This window comes from Lepus europaeus, chromosome 8 (assembly GCF_033115175.1).
Source record: "Lepus europaeus isolate LE1 chromosome 8, mLepTim1.pri, whole genome shotgun sequence".
In the NCBI taxonomy this organism is placed as follows: Eukaryota; Metazoa; Chordata; class Mammalia; order Lagomorpha; family Leporidae; genus Lepus; species Lepus europaeus.
In genome coordinates this window covers 8,319,632-8,330,661 of record NC_084834.1, presented here as the reverse complement: position 1 = coordinate 8,330,661, position 11,030 = coordinate 8,319,632, and the positions used below count along the sequence as shown (strand labels likewise).

General features: G+C 46.9%; 1 pseudogene; it reads right to left on the bottom strand.

Annotated features, from left to right (window-relative positions):
- Positions 1–770: 770 nt before the first annotated feature.
- Positions 771–1,479, bottom strand: LOC133765816 (interferon-stimulated 20 kDa exonuclease-like 2; annotated as a pseudogene).
- Positions 1,480–11,030: the final 9,551 nt, after the last annotated feature.

Here is an 11,030-nt window from a genome sequence, read left to right as displayed (position 1 = left end):
TCATTCTGACCGTAATATTCCGTGGTTGACTGGGTAGTGTTTGGTCTAGAGGCTAAGGTGCTGATTTGGGTGCCGATTTCCACATGGAAGAACTTGAGTTCAATGCTCACCTCTAGCTCATGTTAGTGCATGCCCTGGGAGGCAGTGATGACAGCTCAAGTAATTGGATTCCTGCTATTCTCATGGGAGACCTGGGTTGAGTTCCTGGCTTATAGTTTTAACCCAGTCATTTGGGAAGAGAGCTAAGAGATAAGAGATCTCTTTGTCTCTCTGCCTCTTAATAATAGCAATAAAATATATACTCAGCAGTTGCTGATTAAACAGCATCAGTAGAAAAAAACACAACCATTTAAAATAATGTTTAAATTCTTCAGCTACTACTATAGTTGGTACTAAAATTATTATCATGAAGTCTAGGATTACCTTATCTCTTTGTCACCATTCTCCACTAAGCACCACCAGCAAGCTCAAGTGCCTGGGCTCACCTTGACCTAATACAGGGATTCAGTATTACACCACCCCTCTTCTGATAACTGGGTTTTCAGATCACTTACAAGTATTATCTCACCTGAGGTTCTTTTTTTTTTTGTTTGTTTGTTTTTTCAGGTGAAGTTTCAATGGATATTAAGTCTAGGATGGCACCTTTCTCTTCACCAAAAAATCTAGCTTCCAACGGTGCAGAGCTGGTGGAGCGTCCATCCGTAGCCACTGCCCTGGCTCTCCCTGGGGGCTTCCTCTGCCTGCTCGCATCACCAATGTCCCCAGCACTGCTAGTCTTTTGGGAGATTCTGGGCCAGCTGCTGTTCCCACTCAACTTCCACCAACTTGCAAAGCTCCATGGTGGCCTGAGCATCTTCCACAGGGGAATGTCGGCTTTTCCCGACCTGTGCGTCCCAGTGCAGCAGCATCTTGGTGAGATGCCTGAGACATGGAGGCTTTCTCTGGGAAGTTGGCTTTCCGGTTGAGAGAGGCAGGGGATATGGGAGATGTCCCGGGTTAGGGCTGAAAGTCCTGGAGGGCTCTGAAGTCATTGAGGATGGCACGCCTCACCACCATCTTCCCAGTGGGTAGCTTCAAGATCTGCCTCTGAGCAGTCTTGAAGGGCGTAGCATTAACCATGCATGTTTCTGGGTAGCACTACACTACGATGCTGACAATGCTCCATGGGGCCAAGGAACTGCCCGGCCCCTTGGGTCCTATGCCCACCATCTCACAGCCAACTGCCACCATCTACCTCTGCAACTTCCGGGAGAACTCACTCTCTGGGTGAGCCTGCGTGGGCTCTGGGCGTATTCTTCTGGGAGCGAGTGGGGCGGCTCTTAATCTTCGGAAAGGCACTCTGGAACCCCCTCCAGCGACAGCCCGGGCCTTCTGGGGAGGGGCGGGGGTCAGCCAAGACACAGACACGCAGCTTTCTTCTCCAGGGACTGCAGGCCCCTGTCTCCTTTCTTGAGAGGGAAGGGGTATTCCCAGCGCCATCCGCCTCAGGAGCCTCCCCTGTCTCTGGAGGGTCCGAGTGCAATTTAGGAGGAGCCTGGCGAAGGGGGCTGCTTCTCTTCCTTCCAGAAAGCCTTTCCGTTCCAAGAGCCTCCGCCTCTTGACAAAACGTCGGTGCTGGGTGTTTCCTTTGGGAGGCCGTTCCCAAAGTCCGGAGTCAGCAGCAATGCAGACAAGAGGACAGCAGATGGTAGGGGCGGAGCTGGGAGGAGCGGCTCACGGGTGACCGGATGGGGCACTCCATCCCGGCTGACTCCCACTGCGGAGGTTACGGGGGGATAAGGCTCTCCTGGACCGGCCCGCTAGGAACAGAAGCGCCCGAGCCGCATGCAGAAATCAGTGCGCGCCCCAAGGCCCCGAGGGCACTCGACTAGGGGGTGTTGCATCGCGCACCCCCAGCGCCCCGACCTCCGGGAACAAGGCCAAGGACTCCCACCTGAAGCTCGTTCACCTGGATTTCGTCTAGGTCACAATTGGTAACTGCGAAATCTGATAGTTTACCTTGTAATCATAGAAGAAGCAATAAAAATAACAGCTTTTAGCAACAACTATTTTAGAAATAGTGACATATCCGTGCATAATATCAGCACATTATTAAGAATTAATTATAGGAGTTGCATCTTTTCAGCACTTGTTACATGCCTGGAAGTTTATTTATTTATCTATTTGAGAGGTAGAGTTACAGATAGTGAGAGAGAAAGACAGAGAGGTCTTCTATCCGCTGGTTCACTCCCCAGATGGCTGCAGCAGCTGGACCTGGGCTGATCCAAAGCCAGGAGCCAGGAGCTTCTTCCGGGTCTCCCACGCAGCTGCAGGGCCCAAGGACTTGGGCCATCTTCTACTGCTTTTCCAGGCCACAGCAGAGAGCTGGATCGGAAGAGGAGCAGCCGGGACCAGGAGGAGGATTAATCTGCGCCACAGCCCGACCCCAACCTGGAAGCTTTATAAGTGCTTTATATGTACTTGTACTAACTCATTTAATATGTGCACCGCGGAATCCTATTTGGCAGCCTTCCTTCTGGATGGTACACTGACCAGGAACCTGGAAGCCTCACAATGCATGGGTAGCCTTCCTTGGTGTGAAGAGCCAATGTCCTTTTATGTTCAAGCATCATCTAAATCAAGTTTCTGTCTGACTTTGGGACCCCTGCTACTTCATTTTGTGCATTCCCAGTCTTCTACTGCTGCAGTGTGCCCTGATGACAACTTCAGTTCTGAACTCAGAAACCAGCACCTGCAGCTGGGTCCGCTTCCCAGGAAAGTCATTCCCTCAGAGGGAAGATAGCGGGACTAGGAAGCGGTTTTAATGCCAGGTCTTCCAGTTCTGCTGCAGGTCACTGACCTTGCCCTGAAAACCCTGAAAGGTGTCTCTGCAGCATTAGTGTCAGCACCAAGCATAACGTGTGCCAGACATCACAGGCACATGACCAAGCTAATTGAAGTCACAGTAATTCAAGGTAGCAAGAAGCTATTTTAGAGGCCGACACTGTGGTATAGCGGGTAAAGCTGCTGCCTGCGGTGAGGGCATCCCTTATGGGCTCCGGTTCAAATCTTGGCTACTCCACTTTCAATCCAGCTCTCTGCTGTGGCCTGGGAAAGCAGTGGAAGATGGCCCAAGTCCTTGGGCCCCTGCATCGGCCTAAGAGACCTGGAGGAGGCGCCTGGCTCCTGGTTTTGGACCAGCACAGCTCCAACTATTGCAACCATTTGGGGGGGTGGACCAGCGGTTGGAAGATTTCTCTCTCTCTCTCTCTCTCTCTCTATCTCTCTGTCTGCCTCTCTGTAACTCTGCCTTTCGAATAAATAAATAAATCTTTAAAAAAAACTATTTAAAAAAAATTTGTTGAATTGATTTGAAAAGGATTCTTAAATTATCTTTAAAGGGCCTTCCTTCAGAATAAGTAATAAATATTACTCCAAAGCCCAAAGTATAGCAACCCACATATTGGAAGGCAAAAACGAATATAAAAAGGATCCATTTAAGTAAGACTACAATTCTTTCCAGGTCACACGGAAGACGTGAGGCACAGTGGAGCCAGGATTGGCACAAGGACAGCGGACGTGAGTTTTAATCTGACATTTAGCAGCTGTGTGAAGTGAGCAGCTCAATTAGATTCTGAATATCTCTCTTCATCTGTTACACAGAAGACTGTAGCACTTCCTTTGTAAAGAAAAGACTTATTACTTATTTGAAAGTCAGAGTTACACAGAGAGAGAAGAAGAGGCAGAGAGAGGGGGAGGTCTTCCATCCACTGGTTCACTCCCCACTTGGCAGCAACAGCCGGAGCTGCGCCGATCTGCAGCCAGGAGCCAGGATCTTCTTCAGGGTCTCCCATGCGGGTGCAGGGGCCCAATGGCTTGGGCCATCTTCTACTGCTTTCCCAGGCCATAGCAGAGAGCGGGGTCAGATGTGGAACAGTGGGGAGCTGAACCGGTGCCCATATGGGATGCTGGCACTGCAGGCGGCAGCTTACCCACTGTGCCACAGCACTGGCCCCAGCACTACCAACCTTAAGATATTGTAACTGTAGTTTCAAAATACTGCATTTCGAGTGTCAGGCACAGAGGGTAGCACAAGACACTTCTCAGTAAAGGTAAGGGTGATAGTGACGGTGATAACGAGTACAGCAGTGACGGGGAGGGCCACAGGCCACCTTCCTGGGGGAAAACATGGGGCGAGCCTTTTGTATTTGCTGAATAAATCTTCAAAACAAAAGGTTGGAGAAAAGAAAAGGTAAGAGAACATCCTCAAAGAACTAAGACAGCTTTAGATTAAAAGAAGTAGGGGGCTGGCGCCGTGGCTCACTTGATTAATCCTCCGCCTGCAGCGTCAGCATCCCATATGGGCACCAGTTCTAGTCCTGCCTGCTCCTCTTCCAGTCCAGCTCTCTGCTATGTCCCAGGAAAGCAGTGGAGGATGGCCCAAGTGCTTGGACCCCTACACCCGCATGGGAGACCGGGAGGAAGCACCTGGCTCCTGGCTTCCGATTGGCGCAGCTCCAGCTGTTGTGGCCACTTGGGGAGTGAACCAACAGAAGGAAGACCTTTCTCACTGTCTGTACTCTACCTGTCAAATAAAAAAAAGTAGGAGAAAGTACAGCCCTCTGCCTTGGGGCCCCTGGCATCATGAGGTGTTCCAGTAAGCTTCATCAAGGTGATGTTTCTTCTCTTGTCTTTTTTTTTTTTTAGACATAGGGACAAAGAGCTTCCATGTACTATTCCAGCTTCCAGATGCCCACAACAGCTGGGACTGGGCCAGGCTGAAACCAAGAGTCAGGACCCAATCTGGGTCTCCCACGTGGTAGCAGGGACCCAAGGCCTTGAGCCATCCCTGCTGCTTCTCAGGGTGCATATTAGCAGAGCTGGGACTCAAAGCCAGGCACTCCGTATGGAATATGTGCAAGCCAAATGGCGTCTTCACCACTAGGCCAAACACCTGCCCTGGTTTCTCTTGTAGACCATATACAATTTTCAGCTTGGTCCACATGCATGGCCCCTACCCCAGCAAAGAGAAATCTTAGTCCTGTCTTTGAAAAGACTGATTCATAGGAATTTTTGCACTGATTTAAATTAATCACATAAGCTATCATTATAATCTATCATAGAAACTCAAGTCATGATGAGTGGATTCAATTATGACTGTGTAGTAGAAAGAAATAAAGGGTAAGGAATCACAGCATTTGTAAGTATGTTAGATGATGTTTAAGAATAGCAAAGTCAGGATGTAGTTTATTTATAAGGTGAAGCACAAAAAAATCTGGGCATATTGTATCCTGACATTTTTCAGGCAAAAATTTGAAATGTCATGCAGTCCTAACCACAGAAGACAATCCTTGTGAGAATTTTGAAAAAGAGAAGTTGAGTAATATGTTGGAGTGAATGATAGGTTCTTAGCCTCCCACAACACCAAATCATGGAAAGTTTTCAGAGGTTGAGTATATAAATAAAATATGAATTTCAAAGTTCATAGTTCCATTTCTGCAAATATTCTATCTCTGTTTATGTGAAGAATTGGACATAAAAATATGAATTAAAATGAACTATTCCCTCCATGGTAATGTGCCTAGTTTCCATCATCAATGAGAAGAAATAGTAATGTTCAAAAAGTATTATTTAATTACAATCAATTATACAGTCCTCTTCCTTGCTGATTTTAATTCCCTAAAACAATCTGCCCTTGGGTCCGGCACTGTGGTGTAATGGGTAAAGCTACTGCCCGTAGTGCTGGCATCCCATATGGGCGCCAGTTCGAGTCCCAGCTGCTCCACTTCCAACCCAGCTCTCTGCTAATACATCTGGAAAATGAGCAGAAGATGGCCCAAGTCCTTGGGCCCCTGCACTCATGGGGGAGACCCAGATGAAGCTCTTGGCTCCTGACTTCGGACCAGCCCAGCTCCAACCATTGGGGACACTTGGGGAGTAAACCAGCAGATGGAAGATCTCTCTCTTCCTCTCTCTCTCTCTCTAACTCTGCCTTTCAAATAAAGAAATCCTAAATAAAATAAAATAAATTTGGCCCTCTTTTTCACAATTCAGATTTGTTTAATCCTCAACTTACATATCGCCCAGTCCTTGCCTGCTCTAACCTTCAGTTCTAAACCAAAAGTCTAAATCAGAGTTTTCATTTATGCTAAATTTACACGAATCAACAATTTGATGTCATTTCCAAAAAAAATGTAAGCATCATCTTGGACTGTTTTAAGAGAAAGACAGTATTCCAGTAAGACAGGTGCTTTTGCAAAGGCCACATCTAAAATATTAAAGAATTATATCTCTTAAGGAAGGTGAAGATTCAGCTTCAAATACCCATTTCTCCCGTTCTAGAGTTCAGAACCAGTAGAAAAGTAAAGACAAGTTAAGCTGTCAGCTTTATTCTTGGTAATCTATTCTGAGAAAGTGATATTACATCTGAGGACCAAGATCCTATTAGTACTCTGTGTCAGTCAACTACCACTTTTGTCCCCAGGCACCCAAAGCTTATGCCAGCACCTAGGAGCGTTTGGAGCTGGCTCTAGGGAGGGGAAGGGCAAGTTTACAGTTTTCTGATAGACTTGTTCTGCCCAGTTAAGGCACCATGTTCCCCTCATGACTAGGTGACTGACTTCTCTACAGGGAGGAATGAGAGAGCAGTGGGACCAGAGCCAAGAGTCTTATTCTAGGAGAGGTCCTTCTACACACAGACAGGAACCCAGGGAAAAGGAGCTTCCCTCCCAAGAGCACTTAACCTCCACTCCTCATTAGACAAAATTGGTACACTTTGAGAACACAAGGCCATATAGCTCAACAAATGGTTGCAAGAGCAAGACTGCAGGGAATTAATGCCTTGCTTCCAACAGCTGTATGGGTAATTCAGCTGGTCTGTATGGCTCAGTGGCAGAGAGGCACGTTGTGCGTGCTCCCTCACCTTCCTTGCTTTCTGTTCAGTTAGGCAAGGCCATGTGACTAGTCCTGGCAAAGCAAATAGGAGCAACGCTGACATGTGAGACTAAGGCGATGACAATTCTGCTCTTGGTTCCAGTCTTTTCCTCAGTGGATCAGAAAGTCCCATATTCTAGATGGTACAGCTATGCAGAGTGGGACCTTCATCAACCTAGGGTCAACCTAGGTCCTAAATGAATGGGGAAGAGGGCAAAGTCACGCTGAACTGAAGATACTGCTTAGGGTGCCTGCATCCAACGTTGGAGTGCCTGGGTTCGAATCCAGCTGAAAGCTCCGCTTCTAGTTCCAGCATCTTGCTAATGTGCAACTGGGGAGCAGCTCAAGTAGCTATGTCCCTGCCACTGACATAGGAGATCCAGATTGGGCTCCCAGCTCCAGACTTTTGTATAGCCTGGCCCTAACTGTTGTGGGCATTTGGAAAATGAACAAATAGATGGGAGATTCTCTCTCTCTCTCTCTCTCACCATCCCTCCCAAATAAATAAATAAAATTTTTTTAAAGAAAAGTGCAAAGTCAGACCATGAAAACCAGTAAGAGAAGGAAGCTGTTCACAGAGTGTAGACTCAATCCTGAGATCAGGGATGTTTTCCATCCCCCAAACAGCAGGCTTATAAAATATCTACTTGGCAAGATTTCGGAGCTGTTGCATACTGATGAGTGCTTGTACCGCTCATTCCTCACCACTTCAAGTGGGGTGTTTGCTGACGTTGCCTCAAACACAACCTCTCAGCTACTAAACACTGTGTTTGATAGATACATTGACTGGTCTCTCTCTCTTTAGTTCCTAAGTGTCTGGAGCAGGAGTAGGCACATTCAGAGCTGATATAGACACTAGTGTGGGATCACTCAGAAATCCCAAAATAGAAACTCAAAACCATGGTTTGATGCGACGTTAAGTTGCCCCCTTGTGAAGTGAACCCTATATTTGGAAAAACGAGAGAGAGCAAAGTTGTGTTAGCAACCAGGAGAGAGGACTGTGGCAGCAATAGGGTTGCCCAACAAATGTGGCTAAACAGGGCTGTGTGACTAATTCTGCCCATGGGCAGCAGTGACTTCAGTTATCTCTGTGTGACCAGAATGAGACTGCGAGAACTTTGGGTTAGCCGTCCGGGTGACAAGGCTGACAGCCTATCGCTGGGTCACTATGTGCAGAACAAGTTTCCTGGAGAGTTGCATGGATGTTACAGACTTCTCATAAGACACAAATGATTAAGTTAAACCACTGAGGTTTGAGGTTGCTTCTCACTATAGCACAGCCTATTATATCCCGTTTTATATAAAACTACAAGGAGCAAACTTTGAAGCTCCTTGGAGTTCAATCCATATCCTGTTTTCTTCTGGCTCTGAGTTCCCCCTAGGGGAATTTCTACATTCCTGTGGTCTTAAAGATGACCATTGTCCCAAACTTTCCCCCAAAAATGCTAGATTATACCTAATGCCCTCCCATAATCAACTATGTCCCTTTCATTCTTTAAAGGGCCACAGTTTGGATGATTAAATTAAAAGGAAGCATCTGCATATTGATTTCACCCAAATTTCCATCTCCAATCCCAGCATCCCACATGGAATCGGGCATCCCACATGGAAGATGCAACTGCATGCTCTACACACACCTCCATTTGCATATTCTCAAGTATAGGCACCTCCAACTTAACATTTCCTAGACTGAAATTGCTGTTTTCTCACCTTTTCCAATCTGCTTCTTTTCCAGTGAGCCACAGATTACAGACCCACTTGCTGAAGTTGGAAACACGTATCATCTCCAACAGCTGCCTCTCCCTTGTCACCCACATCCAATCCATTATCAAGACCTGTCAATCCTCCCTCTGAAATATTCACATATAAACTCTCTTCTTATCACTACTGCCACCACCTGGTCCAAGTCACCTCTCTCTTGGACTCCTGCAATAGCTTCTTATCTGCTCTATGCTCTTGCTTCTACTCTCTCCACAGCAATGAGAATACTACTTAGAACCTAAGTTACATCATGTCCCTTTAGCTTACGGATACTCAGTAATTCTAAGAACTCAATCCTCAGTCTTCACTTCTGGTCTATGAGGTCCACATGATATTGTCCCGTGTACCTCCTGGTTTTAATTCCCATATCTCACATCTCCCTGCTCCATTCATTCTGTCCTTAGTCCCCCAGAAACATTCTTTTTTGCTCTGATTCCTTCGCACCTGTTGATCTTTCTAGCCAGCAGACTGCTGGAGGTTCATCGAAGTCCACATTCTCCTCACCCACCTATATGTACTGTTGGACTATATTTCCCAGACTCCTTTGCAGCTATTGTGGCTGAGGAATGTAATCACAGGCATGTGACATGAGCAGAAGTAATTTATCCCTCTCCCAGGCCTGGCCATTGAAAACATCCTCTCCATGCTTCACCACACTCTTTCCTCTCTTCCACTGGGAACAATAGAGATAACCAAAAAATGGAAATCCATACATAATTTTATCATAATATCTATTTTCTATGAACTTTTGGAAGATCCTTTGACTATCTGAAGATTCACTGCTACAAAGTTAGCACTATCCTAACAAAAATGTGTACCTGCAACATTGATCCATCCTACTGCCACCAGCATACACACACACACATGCACAAAAATGTGTACCCGCAACATTGATCCGTCCTACTACCGCCAGCATACACACACGTACATGCACAAAAATGTGTACCCGCAACATTGATCCACCCTACTGCCACCAGCATACACACACGTACATGCACAAAAATGTGTACCCGCAACATCGATCCACCCTACTGCCACCAGCATACACACACGTACATGCACAAAAATGTGTACCCGCAACATCGATCCACCCTACTACCGCCAGCATACACACACGTACATGCACAAAAATGTGTACCCGCAACATCGATCCACCCTACTACCGCCAGCATACACACACGTACATGCACAAAAATGTGTACCCGCAACATCGATCCACCCTACTGCCACCAGCATACACACACGTACATGCACAAAAATGTGTACCCGCAACATCGATCCACCCTACTACCACCAGCATACACACACACACATGCACAAAAATGTGTACCCGCAACATTGATCCACCCTACTGCCACCAGCATACACACACGCACATGCACAAAAATGTGTACCCGCAACATCGATCCACCCTACTACCGCCAGCATACACACACGTACATGCACAAAAATGTGTACCCGCAACATTGATCCACCCTACTGCCACCAGCATACACACACGTACATGCACAAAAATGTGTACCTGCAACATTGATCCATCCTACTGCCACCAGCATACACACACGTACATGCACAAAAATGTGTACCCGCAACATCGATCCACCCTACTACCGCCAGCATACACACACGTACATGCACAAAAATGTGTACCCGCAACATCGATCCACCCTACTGCCGCCAGCATACACACATGTACATGCACAAAAATGTGTACCCGCAACATTGATCCATCCTACTGCCACCAGCATACACACACGTACATGCACAAAAATGTGTACCCGCAACATTGATCCATCCTACTACCACCAGCATACACACACACACACATGCACAAAAATGTGTACCCGCAACATTGATCCATCCTACTACCACCAGCATACACACACACACATGCACAAAAATGTGTACCCGCAACATTGATCCACCCTACTACCGCCAGCATACACACACGTACATGCACAAAAATGTGTACCCGCAACATCGATCCACCCTACTGCCACCAGCATACACACACGTACATGCACAAAAATGTGTACCCGCAACATCGATCCACCCTACTACCACCAGCATACACACACACACATGCACAAAAATGTGTACCCGCAACATCGATCCACCCTACTACCACCAGCATACACACACACACATGCACAAAAATGTGTACCCGCAACATCGATCCACCCTACTGCCACCAGCATACACACACGTACATGCACAAAAATGTGTACCCGCAACATCGATCCACCCTACTACCACCAGCATACACACACGTACATGCACAAAAATGTGTACCCGCAACATTGATCCACCCTACTACCGCCAGCATACACAAACGTACATGCACAAAAATGTGTACC